This window comes from Sus scrofa, chromosome 4 (genome assembly GCF_054392235.1).
Source record: "Sus scrofa isolate SSC_HxYL_T2T_F1_AM1 chromosome 4, Sscrofa_HxYL_maternal_Yorkshire_Landrace_v2.0, whole genome shotgun sequence".
In the NCBI taxonomy this organism is placed as follows: Eukaryota; Metazoa; Chordata; class Mammalia; order Artiodactyla; family Suidae; genus Sus; species Sus scrofa.
Window position 1 is genome coordinate 59291090 of NC_139386.1, and position 13857 is coordinate 59304946.

Sequence of the window (13857 nt, forward strand, 5' to 3'; positions counted from 1 at the left end):
ATCTAGACAAAGTTCTCAATGCTACTCAGCAGGATCTCCTTGTAAATCTATTCTAAGTTGTGTCTGATAAGCCCAAGCTCCCGATCCCTCCCACTCCCTCCCCCTCCCATCAGGCAGCCACAAGTCTTTTCTCCAAGTCCATGATTTTCTTTTCTGAAGAGATGTTCATTTGTGCTGGATATTAGATTCCAGTTATAAGTGATATCATATGGTATTTGTCTTTGTCTTTCTGGCTCATTTCACTCAGTATGAGATTCTCTAGCTCCATCCATGTTGCTGCAAATGGCATTATGTCATTCTTTGTTATGGCTGAGTCGTATTCCATTGTGTATATATACCACATCTTCCGAATCCAATCCTCTGTCGATGGACATTTGGATTGTTTCCATGTCCTGGCTATTGTGAATAGGGCTGCAATGAACATGCGGGTGCATGTGTCTCTTTTAAGTAGAGTTTTGTCCGGATAGATGCCCAAGAGTGGGATTGTGGGGTCATATGGAAGTTCTATGTATAGATTTCTAAGGTATCTCCAAACTGTCCTCCGTAGTGGCTGTACCAGTTTACATTCCCACCAGCAGTGCAGGAGGGTTCCCTTTTCTCCACAGTCCCTCCAGCACTTGTTATTTGTGGACTTATTAATGATGGCCATTCTGACTGGTGTGAGGTGGTATCTCATGGTAGTCTTGATTTGCATTTCTCTTATAATCAACGATGTTGAGCATTTTTTCATGTGTTTACTGGCCATCCTTCATACCTTTTTTTAACAAAAAATGAGCTCAATCTATAATGTACTTATGTGTGAAGCATTCTTTGTCTTCAATTTGAATTACTGGCTATCCCTCAAAATGGTTTACAATGTCTGTCTCAGTAGTTTGCCTGTTATCATCATTTTGACTCAGTTGTCCTTTTTTTTTCATTTTATTTTATTTTTTTGGCTGTGCCTGTGGCATACAGAAATTCATGGGCCAGGGATCGAACCCAAGCCAACAGCAGTGACAACGCCAGATCCTTAACAGGCCTCCAGGGAACTCTCAGTTCTCAATTTTAAGATCTAATCTAAAACCTAAAATGCTGTGTTTAAAGAAAGAAAAAAAAAATCAAACTGTTTCCACTTTGCTTCATGTTTATAATACTTATCTTTTCCTTGCCTCATTTAGAAAAATACTTTTATCTAATTAGTACATACACATAGTTCAAGATTTCAAATAATAAACAGAGCTCAGAAGGAAAAGCAACATTTTCCTATCCCACTCCTCCCCACCCCTGCGTCCATCTCTCCAAATTTTTTTTTCTTTTGTTTTTAGAGACACATATGGAAGTTCCCAGGCTAGGGGTCGAATTGGAGCTGTGATTGCAGGACTACACCACAGCCACAGCAATGCAGGATCTGAGCCACATCTGAGACCTACACCTCATGGCAACCCCTTAACCCACTATCGAGGCCAGGGACTGAACACACATCCTCGTGGATCCTAGTCAGGTTCGTTAACTACTGAGCCACCAAGGGAACTCCTCCCCAAACTTTTAAAATAGTTTTTTTCTGCTATTTATCATGGTAGACATGTTCTGTTACGTCTTTATTTATTGACTTCGTTAATTATTAACTTGCTATTATGGAAAATGAGGATTTTTGTACTCTTAACTCACCCCATGTGTTACCTTTACCTCTTTTCCATCCTTATACTACAGTGACATCTATTTTGTTATTAGACTTATATTCAGTGTTTAACCTAAGACTTATATTCACTGGTTAGCTAATGAGTAGTGTGTTATGATTACATTCTTTCCTGTGCAGCTTTTTGTTCTGAAACTGACAAGTTTCCTCAGGACTCTAAATCCTCTTTCCTTTCCATTTGTTCAACCATGATCAGGTATTCTTGTCTATTAGTATTATTTTCTTTTCCTCCTGAAGATGTACCTTTGGGGGCCCTGTTCCTTTCCTTCCAGTTGCATTGCTTCCAGGCTAGGCAGGCTGCATGGCAGTCCTTCTGGGGTTCCCTTTGCTTCTAGAAGACAGGAGAGGAGAGTATCTTCCTTACCTTGGTAGACAAAGAATTGGTCTATGAAAAAGGAAATAGAAAAGGACTATGCTTAAAGGAAGATTGATGTATTAGGCTGCATTAATATTAGGAGCTTCTATCATCCAAATACACCAGAGAGTCAGGGAAATAATGATACCAAGGATTGAGAAGAATGTGAAGTGTTTGGCTGCCTCTATCACTCCAAAGCCTCTGCCTGTATTGAAGTTACCAGTGATGTCCTAAAGAGGCCAGATCTTATCTGCTGTGAACTTGAACTCTTTTTCTTTCCCCTGCCTGCTCTCTATTTCTGTTTTTGGGGGGTTTTCTGGCTGCGACCTTGGGATGTAGAAATTCCCCTGCCAGAGATTGAACACCTGCCACTGAAGTGACATCGCTGGGTCCTTTAACTGCTAGGGTACCAGGGCACCCCCATGTTGCCTGTGTTTTTAAAATCACACTCATCTGGAATTTCTGTCTTGGCGCAGCAGAAATGAATCCGACTAGGAACCATGAGGTTGCGGTTTGATCCCTGGCCTCGCTCAGTGTGTTGAGGATCTGGTGTTGCCATGAGCTGTGGTGTAGGTCACAGACGTGGTTCGGATCCAGGTTGCTGTGGCTGTGGTGTAGCCGGCAGCTGTAGCTCCGATTGGACACCTAGCCTGGGAATCTCCATATGCTGTGGGTGCAGCCCTAAAAAAAAAGCAAAATAATAAATAAATAAAATCATGCTTGTCAAATTCTCCTTTCTGTCCACCCCTTGTCAGTCTCCTTTGCTGACTCTTCCTCTAGTGCTGACACTCCGCTGTAGAGAGCCAGCCTTGGTCCCAGCTTCCATCCAGTCACTCAGGAAACTCATTCACATCCATAACTTGAATTATCGCCTCCATTCTGCTGACGCCCAAATCTTGGCTTGAGGCTACATTTCCCTTGTGAGTTCTCACCCTGATCTTGTTCTACATCTCCTTGCCAGATGGTCCTTTCTGAATGCCCTTTATTTTTATCAAGTTTTTATCAACATACCTCTAACCAAACCAATGGATTTTCTCCCCAGAATTTTCTGCTACTGTCCTGTATACATTCCCTCCTTTCCCCATTCTCTCAAATTAGAATTTGTTTTGTTCGATGTTTCCTTCTCACTATTCCCCCATATCCAACTTGTCCAAACCAAGTATTTCATAATATGGCCCCACATTATTTCCCATTGGATACCCCAGCCAAAACACCTGCTCTTCACTGGACTCCTCTGAGACTTTTCAGATGATACTCTTTCTGCCCAATATTATTACAGTAATACTGAACATTTTTTATGATTGTAAAGACACCTTTAAATCACAGCAATCCTCTTTTCACTGGGAACTGCCCTCAGCACACAGGCCTGTAAATGATATGGTTCTGTCCCTGATTCATTCATGAGACAATATGTGACCCAAGGAAGACAAATTTAATTTGCTAAGAAACTGGGCATTTTGAACCAAATTAGGAATGGGAGTAGAACAAAAATTAGAAATGATTGGGGATAATTTATGTTATAATGTTACGAGATTAGCACTAAATAAGAAGTCACATGTGGAATTCTGGGAGTTCTGCTGTGGTGCAACAGGATCAGCAGTGTCTTGGGCACATTTGGATGCAGGTTCAATCCCTGGTCCAGCACAGTGGGTTATGGATCCGGCATTACCAAAGCTGTGGCTTAGGCTGCAATCATGGCTCGGATTTAACCCCTGACCTGGGAGCTCTATATGCTGCAGGGTGGCCAAAAAAGGAAAAAAAAAAAAAAAAAAAAAAAGAATAAAAAGAAGTCCTGTGCTTCTCAAAGTGGCCAGATCTCAGGCTGATCTGGGCATGGACGTCAAATCTTACAAGTCTTCCAGTTTAAGAGGAAGAGAAATTGGCCATAAGTAACATGTCCTAATTTTTAATATTCCATGTTGTATGTGCATCTCCCTTAGGTTATTTCCTTAGATAACTCATAAAAGATTTTCCTTGATAATAAATAGTGTTAGCAGGAGTTCCTGTTGTGGCTCAGCAGGTTAAGGACCCAACTATTATCCATGAGGATGCAGATTCGATTCCTGACCCCATTCGGTGGGTAAAGGATACAGTGCGGCTGCAAGCTATGGTTGCAGATGTGTCTCGGATCTGTGCTGCTGTGGCTGCAGTGTAGGCTGGCAGCTGCAGCTCCAATTCCATCCCTAGCTCTAGGAACTTCCATATGCTGTGGGTGCAACCCTAGAAAAAAATTTAAATATTTAAAAACATTAAAAAAAATAGTGTTAATTATAGTTACCACTTGTTGAGCACAGTGTACCACAAATGATGCCAAGCACTTTTCATTCATGATTATATTTAATTCTTACAGTAACCCCAGGAGAGGTTATTATCCTCATTTTACTGAGGCACATAGATATTATTTAATGCACCTAACTTCCTTGCTCAAGGTGACACAACTAAGTAGTGAAACTCATGTAGAAATACAGTTGACTCCGTAGTTTTAACCCAAGACCCCATGGTCCTCACCCAGACTGCATCATAGGGTTTGAGTGAATCTGGTGGTCTCACCATTTGCAGTTTTAAAAAATTTCCCAGATGATTCTCAGGGTAGCCAGAATTGAGAACTATCTGCTACTCCATGCTGCTTCCTCTGGGAAGCAGAGGATGCTTCCTACTTCTGAATTCACGATTCCTTAGAAGCAGCCAGCTCGCCCATCCATACACTCCCCCAGGGCCACACATCTCAGGGGGTTTCCTGGTATCATTTCATGTCTTAAAATGCAAGTGTTACTTTGCCACCCAGTGAGCCTGGTTTGAAAATGATCCTAGCAGGCTTTTTTATTCCACAAATGAGCACTAGATGGCAAACTATGCATAGGGAATCATCCTATGTTAAGCATTTTTTTTCATCTCTGAAACATTTGATTTTTCCTCCAAATAACCTTATTAGCCAATATTTGAGTTTAATGGTATAGTATTAAAACTAAGGGAATTTTTTCACCAATTGAATTACTCTGTGTTGTGGATCAACATGAGTTGATCCCTTAGGAAGTACTGTAGATACTTCATATATACTTCGGCCTGGATTTTAGTTTTCTTTTTTTTTTTTTGGCACTTACATATTTTTTATTAAAGTATAGTTGATTTGCAATGTTTTGCCAATTGCTGCTGTACAGCAAAGTGACCCACACACATTAAATATATATACACATTATATTATATATATACTCATTTTATATATATATATATCTATATCTATATACATTCTTTTTCTCATAGATTTTAGTTATTCTTCAACTTTAGCTTTGGAAAGGGGTTTACTAATCATACACAGATACACAATGAAATATTTGTGAGCATTTTTCTACTGATAGATTTCAATGTCCTGTCAAAGAATCAACTCAGTTTGCTAATGTCTCACTTACCTTTCTTAGGAAGTTGTGGAAAGCCAGTCCTGCAAAGCCAGGATTGCTTATTATCATTTGTCCACTTTTCTTAATGGCTCCCTGACTCCCTTGGAATTCAATTGAAATTCTTCAGTATAGATTAGAAAACCATTCAAGATCTGGCCCACGTTTCCTGTTCACTCAACTTTTTCACCCCTGGTCCCATCCCACATATAAATATAGAGTTCAGACGGGATTTCTTTCATCTTCTTCTGTCCCATGAATGTTCCCATGCTGGGGGATATTTTTTGGTGTTTTATTTTTTGTTTATTTGTTTAGTAGCATTCTCTCTCATTTTCCATTTTGAAGCCCATCTCAACCCATGGTTAACCCACCTTCACATGTTTAACTTCTACTTACATAGTAAGTCTTAGCTTTCATGTCACTTCCTCCAAGAAGTCTTCCTTGACCATCAGAGTATGGCTTTATGCCCTCTCTTGAGTGTTCTGCATTTCCTCTTTCAAACTACATACTTACCACACATTATTATAATCACCTCTTTTCCTGTCTGTAAAGACAAGACTGCAAACACTATGAAAGCAGTCTTGGTCACTCTTGTATTCTCATGATTTGTCTCAGTGCTTGGCAAATACCAAGTTGTCTACAGGTATTTACTGAACAAGTGAGTGAGGTCTCAATATCTAGTAGTGCCCTTATGCTGTTTTGTACCCAGGGTTGAGATCACTAACTTTATGCACACCTGCAAATAATAAATTCTCCAAAACCACCTCAGGATTTCCCGCTGAGAAAAGTGGGAGTCTTGGGAGCACTGGGACACAGGTTTGCTCCCTGGTGCATCACAGTGGGTTAAGGATCTGGTGTTGCTGCTGCAGCTGCCACCAGGTAGCGACTGCTGCTTGGATCTGATCCCTGGCCCAGGAACTCCACATACCATGGGGCAGCAAAAAACAAACAAACAAATAAATAAATAAATAAAAATACGAGAAGGAAAGAAAGAAAGAAAGAAAGAAAGAAAAACAGCTCAAGTTGTCACTTTCCTAGGAAAACAAAAAGATCATCCCATCTAGTTCCTGATATATTTAAAAACAAGACAAAGGAAAACTTGTAATAAAATTCATTTAAAAAAAGAGTAAAACATTAAAAAAAAAATAGACAAAACAAAACATCTAGGAATCACCTCCAAAGTCTTGCAGATGCACCTCAGATTCAAGGTGACAAGATGTGAGGTGTGGAAAATATAATAAAACATACATGGCTTTTACCATAACAGTAGAAGGAACACAAATTTACATGATCACGCAAAGCTCACGTGTATTGGGAATTTCACCACATTGAGAACTTTCGATGATTTGGTTCCACTAAAAACAGACTTAGGTCTCCACGAAGAGCAATTTCCATAATAAGGTGGAACCCATTTCCTTCCATCCCCCTCCCCCTGCCTCCTCCCTCAGTCACAATTCAAGTCCTGGGGATAACCAGTTCCTCAACAATAAATTCTGAAGATAAGATTAACTAGATAACATTTCTTCAAAAACAAAAGGAGGCAAGAATATACAATGGAGAAAAGATAAGTCTCTTCGATAAGTGGTGCTGGGGAAACTAGAGAGCTAGATGTAAAAGAAAGAGATTATAACACCATATTAACAAACTCAAAATGGATTAGACCTAAATGTAAGACCAGATACTATAAAACTCCTAGAGGAAAAGAGAGGCGAAACAATCTTTGACATAAATCGCAGCAATAATTTTTTGGATCTGTCTCCTAAAGTAAAGGAAATTAAAGCAAAAATAAAGAAATTAGACCTAATTAAACTTAAGAGGTTTTGCACAGCAAAGGGAACCATGTACAAAATGAAAAGAAAACCCACTGAATGGGAGAGGATGCAAATGATATGATTAATAAAGGGTTAATATTCAATATATAAACAGTTCATACAACTTATTATTAAAAGTAAAAGGCCAATTAAAAATTGTCCAAGAGACCCAAATAGACATTTTTCCAAGGAGGAAATGCACATGGCCAACAGGTGCATGAAAATTGTTCATCATCACTAAGCACCAGGGAAATATATATCAAAACCACCAAGAGGCCTCACCTCACACCTTCAGGATGGGTATCATCATCAGAAAGAAAACAAATGGAGTCCCATCACGGTTCAGCAGGGTGAGAACTCAACATAGTATCCACGAAGAAGCAAGTTCAATCCTTGGCCTCGCTCAGTGGGTTAAGGATCCGGCATTGCCATGAGCCGTGGTGTAGTTTGCAGATGCTGCTTGGATCTGGCACTGCTGTGGCTGTGGTGTAGGCCAATAGCTCTACCTCTATTTGGACCTCTAGCCTGGGAACCTCCATATGCCACTGGTGCCACCCTAAAAAGACAAAAAAAAAAAAAAAAGAAATAAAGAAAGAAAGAAAAAAAAGAAATACTACCAGACATAAAAAAGAGAGAGCCACAGTTTGAGACATCTCAACTAACCGACCTCAGGGAGCCATTGGGGTGATATGGGGTGATGGTAATTCTCTGCCTTAGAAATCAAGCTGGGGGCTCTTAAGCTTCACTGCATTTGCTGAGTTTTCACCTTTTGCCTATCAACTTGTCACATGGTCCCATCTGTCTTGAAACATAAATGACAGCTAGGCTTCACCACACCAAGATCAGTTTTATCACAATTGGGTCATTTTGGTCCCCCTGAAAACCCTAGAGTCTGATTCATCTAGTTGGGAAATATTCTTCAGGGCTCTGTAGATAAATACAATAATCATCAAAGTGCTACTAAATTTCGAGATAAGCATTAAGCACATGGATCCACCTAAAGATAAGGGTTCCTCTTCAGCTCCACCAACATTCTGAGCACCTGGTTTGTGAAAGCTATGGGCTATGCATCATAGGGATCTGGAGATGGGAAGACTGCCCTTTTGAGAGTTAATAACCAGAGCCAGGTTCAGTGAGCACCTGGTAGTATTTAGGTGAATTTGAAAAAGTTCATCATCATTCACTTAGAAATAAGATAACTAGGATCTGATTGGATAAAGAACTTACACAATGGTCACTTAGTTAAGATTTAGGGCTGGGATTCAAAGCTACTGCTTTCTCCCAACTATTGTTGCTGAAACTCAGCCTCTGTCCTCTGGTGCTGAATAGAAATGCAGAGAGAGAGTTTGGGGTGAAGGAGAAAAAAATAACTTTACTGCTTTGCCAGACAAAGGAGGCCACAGCAGGCTAATGCCCTAAAGACAGTGCCCTCCCTTGGGAGAGATTAGGAAGTGGTTTTTATAGTCTGGGTGTGGAAAATAAGGCCACAGATAAGGATCAGGGTAAATGCCAGCTTGTATTCTTCTTCAAATTTCGTATTTAGTGGCCCCAGTACTGGTTCTGAGGGTCCTGGAATGAAGAATGCTTCATGAAATCTTTCATTTGTTAGGGGTTTAGTTCTGCAGAAGAACTCAAAAGATATTGTTTTATATATACGTGTGTACCAAGGCTGCATTGTTGTTACTTGACTGTTCCTCCCGTGTCCCTGCATCCCCTCCCTTCCCTGATTAGCAACTGTCTGAACCTGCCCTTTGGAACACCAGGAAGTTCATGGAGATTTAAGCCTATTTCTTACAGGCAAGAAACTGGGACACAGAAAGGCTTCTGTGCCCAGGAGTCCCACAGGCCCCTGCTCAGTTTCTTTATAGTACCACTTCCAGCACGGGTTGTGTAGCATGTGGTGTGTGTGTGTGCATGTGATAAGATATGTAAAATAATAACTATAATATCAAGAAGAAGAAAATAAGCAAAGTATGATGAGAGAAAAACCAACAACGTACTACAAAGATTTGGAGGAAAATACTCTGTTAGGAGGGATTGTAAAACTGGCTTTTGAATTCATTTAAAGACCTTAAGGAATACATGGATTTGGGAAAGATGGACTTGAGACTGGCACGCTGGGTTGAAGAAGAAACAGTCTGAGAAAACACCTGGAGACAGAAGAGGACTGGTTTAGTTTAGAGATGGGTGAGGGTGCTGATTGAGCCTATCAACTGAGTCTAAGGGCCAATCAGGTGGACCACATTGTGGAGGACTGGCTGGCCTGAGGGGTTTCAAATTTGCTAATGGACTGATAAGGTTGTTGGGCCTTGGAGATGTAAGAGGATGAATAACAGATTGCAGACAGGAGTGGTACTTGGAGAGCATGGAGGGCAGTTCAGAGAATTTTTTAAAAAGTTCAAGAAAGAATGAGGGGGATTAGACATGTCCAAAACCCATAGTAGAGTTATCATCTTCAGGCCTGGGCCATTTATTAGAAAGAATAAGACCAGGAGTTCCTGTTGTGGCTCAGTGGTTAATGAATCCAACTAGGAACCATAAGGTTGTGAGCTCGATCCCTAGCCTCACTCAATGGGTTAAGGATCCGGTGTTGCAGTGAGCTGTGGTGTAGGTCACAGACATGTCTCGGATCCCTCATTGTTGTGGCTCTGGCATAGGCCGGCTGCTGTAGCTCTGATTAGACCCTTAGCCTAGGAACCTCCAAAAAGACCAAAAAAAAAAAAAAAAAAAAGACAAAAAAGAAAGAATAGGAGCAGACTGGGGATGTGTTGAACTTCAAGCAAGAGTAGGAAACCCAGATAGAGATGCTCAGAGGACAGTTGGAAGAGACACCCAGAGTTTGGAAAGAGAGTATTAATAAAACATGAGAAGAGCTGATAGCTGACACTATAGGAGAAGAGGTGATTACAGGAAGGCAGAAGGAAGAGGTGGGAGACAAAATCCTCTTCAGAGGATCTTCACAGAGTGTGCAGTCCATTCACCTGGAGATCAGGGAAGTTGGTATGTATAAAAGAAAAAGAGTGCCTAAGCACAGTTTAACCCCATCAAAAACTGGTATCTTGATCTCTCAAAATAAGATAGTGGTTATCAGAGTTCCCGTCATGGCTCAGTGCTTAATTAACACAACTAGCATCCCTGAGGATGCAGGTTCAATCCCTGGCCTTGCTCAGTGGGTTAAGGATCCAGCATTGCTATGAGTTGTAGTGTAGATCACAGATGCAGCTCCGACCCCATGTTGCTGTGTCTGTGGTGCAGGCCAGGGGCTACAGCTCCGATTGGACCCTAGCCTGGGAACTGCCATATGCCACAGTGTGTGGCCCTAAAAGACAAAAATAAATAAACAAATAAATTAAAAAAGAATAAATAAATGCAAGTGCATGTCTTAAAAAAAAAAAAAAAGGTAGTGGTTATCCAGTATAAACCCAATCTGACTCTGGAGAAAAAAATCTGGTGCAATGAAAAAAGATCTATATAGAATCAACAGGCAAACTTACTTTTACCTATTATGGAATGTAAGTTCATGTGGTCAGTGCACCAGTGAAGTTAAACAAAATGAAACATGAAATATCAGAGTTTGGAGCAGAGAAAGTTTATAACAGGGCTGAGCAAGAACAGGTGGCTTGTGCTCGAAAAACCCCAAATGCTGATGGATTTTAACAAAGCATTTTGAAAGGCCAGGTGAGGGAGGAGCATCACAAGGTATGTGTAAGATTCTCTGGTTGGATGATGATAACCAATCCTTAGGTACCAGAAGGCCTGATTGGTTGATGGTAACCAATCCTTAGGTACCAGAAGGTCTGGAGGCTGTGTGTTCACCTTCACCAGGTAGTTCATTTCTTTCTTTTGGTGGTGGTTTTAGCATCTGGAAAACTCAGGAAATATGCATAAGATACTATTATCTAGGTACTTCAGAGAGGAGCTTAAGCAGGGGATATGAAGGGAGGGGTCTGTCTCCGGAAGGCCCCATAGGGTCCTATGGTTACAGAACTCATCATTCACAAAAGACTAGAGGAAAGAACCATCCCCAAGATTTTAATAAAGACTGAATGACAGGCTCAGCCTCTTGATTTGTAATATTCAGGATTCTCCTGGGTTGCTCGCTATTGTTTTAATAACTGTCAACCTGAGATCAGTTCTTCTCAGCTTTCTCCTTTTGGATGGTTTTATTTAACTTGAGTAATAGGAGCTGACACTGGCAATTCCTCTTTAATATACAAACCTGAAGGGGAGTCTGGGAGAGACCCACCCTACAAGCTCTTCTACATCTGGTGATTATCCCTTGCTTGCCCCAGCCCTGGAGAAGCAATCCTGCTTCATTATCGAGTAATTACCTGGGTAGTACCACAATCTGAGCAAATATTTGTTCCAGCAAGGAGCTCTTCAAACGGCAAGAGGGTTCTTTCAATATTTCTCCTGCCAAGGGCAACTTAGCCAGAATGCCACTAATGACTTTCACACAAATAAAGTCTAATAGATTTGAATGATAGCCATCATGTTCTGAAGTCACTTGGTAAATGGTGAATACTCTTATAGAGTATATAATGATTGAGAAAATAACTACTATAAAATAAGAAAATAACACTGTGGAACTCGACCCCTTAGGACAGGCGTTAGGTTCAGAAGAGATGAGAAAGTCTAGCTAAATTCTGTCCATCCTCCACTCTCCACCTCAAAGCATGAATGACTCTTTAAGGAAATCCATTCAGCCCCAGTGAATGGTGAATGTTGCTTTGGCTTCTTCATGTTTCCTCTAGTTGTAACATCCAGATTCTCTTCTTCTTCTTATTCTTTTTTTTTTTTTTTTTTTTCCAGCTACACCCATGGTTTTTCCGATGCCACAGCAGAAACCCAAGCCACAGCAGTGACAACTCCAGATCCTTAACTATTAAGCCATCAGGGAACTCCAGATTTTCATTTTAGACTTGATTTCCTTCACTTTTTAAGAAAATGGAAAGGACATTTAACTCTAAAGAAATTCAATTGCGCCAACTAGGAAGGGATTACTTCCTATTTTTTGGATGTTCATGGGGGTAGTGGAGTACATTGGTGAGAAGGTTTTGGAGTTAATTCGTCTCAAGTTTAATTTTCTCTGGTTGGTTTCATTATCATTAAGTCATTAAACCAGATTATTCCGGAGGATGTACTGAGCCAGCCACTAGTGCTGGATCATGGGGCTGAACAAGCAGGCACAGTGCCTGCTCAGGGAGCATATGTATTAATTGAAGAAGACAGGCAATTTTTTTTTAAAATGCCATGATGAACATCAAAACAGAGCCACAAGGTTCAGAGTTCCTGGTCTGTTTAGGGAAGCTCTCTAAGGTGCTAGGGAGCCCTCACTCTCTGTGTGATGTTGGCAAGTTTCTCAGCTTCTCAGTTTCCTCATAGAGTTTTGGAGAGGATTCTGTTAAATAATAATTGCAAATCACTAAGAATGTTGTCTGACACATAGAAAGCACACACACACAATGAACATTGTGTAATAATATCTTAAGCTCCTCTGATTTCAGAGAGACAGCAGTGAGTAATGGCTTGAAGCCAGATCTTAATTCTCTGCTCAGGAATTAAACCTGGGCAGCCTGGATGAAAACCAGGAATCCTAGCCACTAGACTAGCTAGAGGCTAAAAGCAGAATTATCCTGATTCTTGTCCCCTGTTGAAAGAAAAATATTTCAAGGAGGTAAAGATTATAAAAACGAGTAAAAAGTTTATTGTTAGAAACACAGTACAACATGTAGGAGAGCACACAGAGATTTAGTCTGTTTAAGACAGAAGCAAAGCGGTAGCTTACACCCAAAGGAAGAGTAAGGGTGCCGGCGTTCCCCCGAATGAGGAGCACGCCAGAGAGGTGATTTAAATCGCTTGTATAGGACAGTTCTTCTGGGTTTTTGTTTTCCTTTGGCCAATTGTCTTGCTTTATTTTCTACACCTGACCAGACCTAGGACCCTCCCTGATATGCATGCACATGTTTTGGCCAAGATGAATTCCAGAGCAAAGGGTTATGGGATAGTTATCAGGACTTATGATGGCTTGGCACCTCTTCAATTTTTGACCCAGAGGAGTCTTTCTGCACATGTGTAGTTGGCGATCTCCCTGACCCCAGGGACAGAGAGTGTTTTGACCGCCTAATCTTTTGCCCAAGCAGAGCTTAGCTCCTCTCTGCTTCTGCCATTACCATTATTTGGCTTGTGCCTATTGTTATTTCTATCTTGAAGCATATAGACAGGTGGCTGCTTGTACATGTCTATCCTGAGGCCCATCTATCTCTTGCCTCACCTTGATGACAGACGTTTGAATCATTTTGTTCATTCATGGCTATATCCCCAGTACCTAGAGCTGAGCTTGCCGCATGGTAAACATTTAATAAATATTGATTGGCTGAATGACTTCAATGATGAAGAGAATCATAATAGGGAAAAAATGACAACAGTGGAGATAAATTACAAAAAGCTTTCATAGACTGCTTGATGGAGTCTTGGTAAATTTAACCTAACAAAGTGTACCTTCTTAGGGAGAAATTAAGCCAAAAAAATCAGAGAATTAGTGCTTAGAAATTAAAATCATAACTAGTCCTCAATGAAGAAATAAAATACTTTCTTCTCTCTCTTTCTCCACTAGAGGGAGTG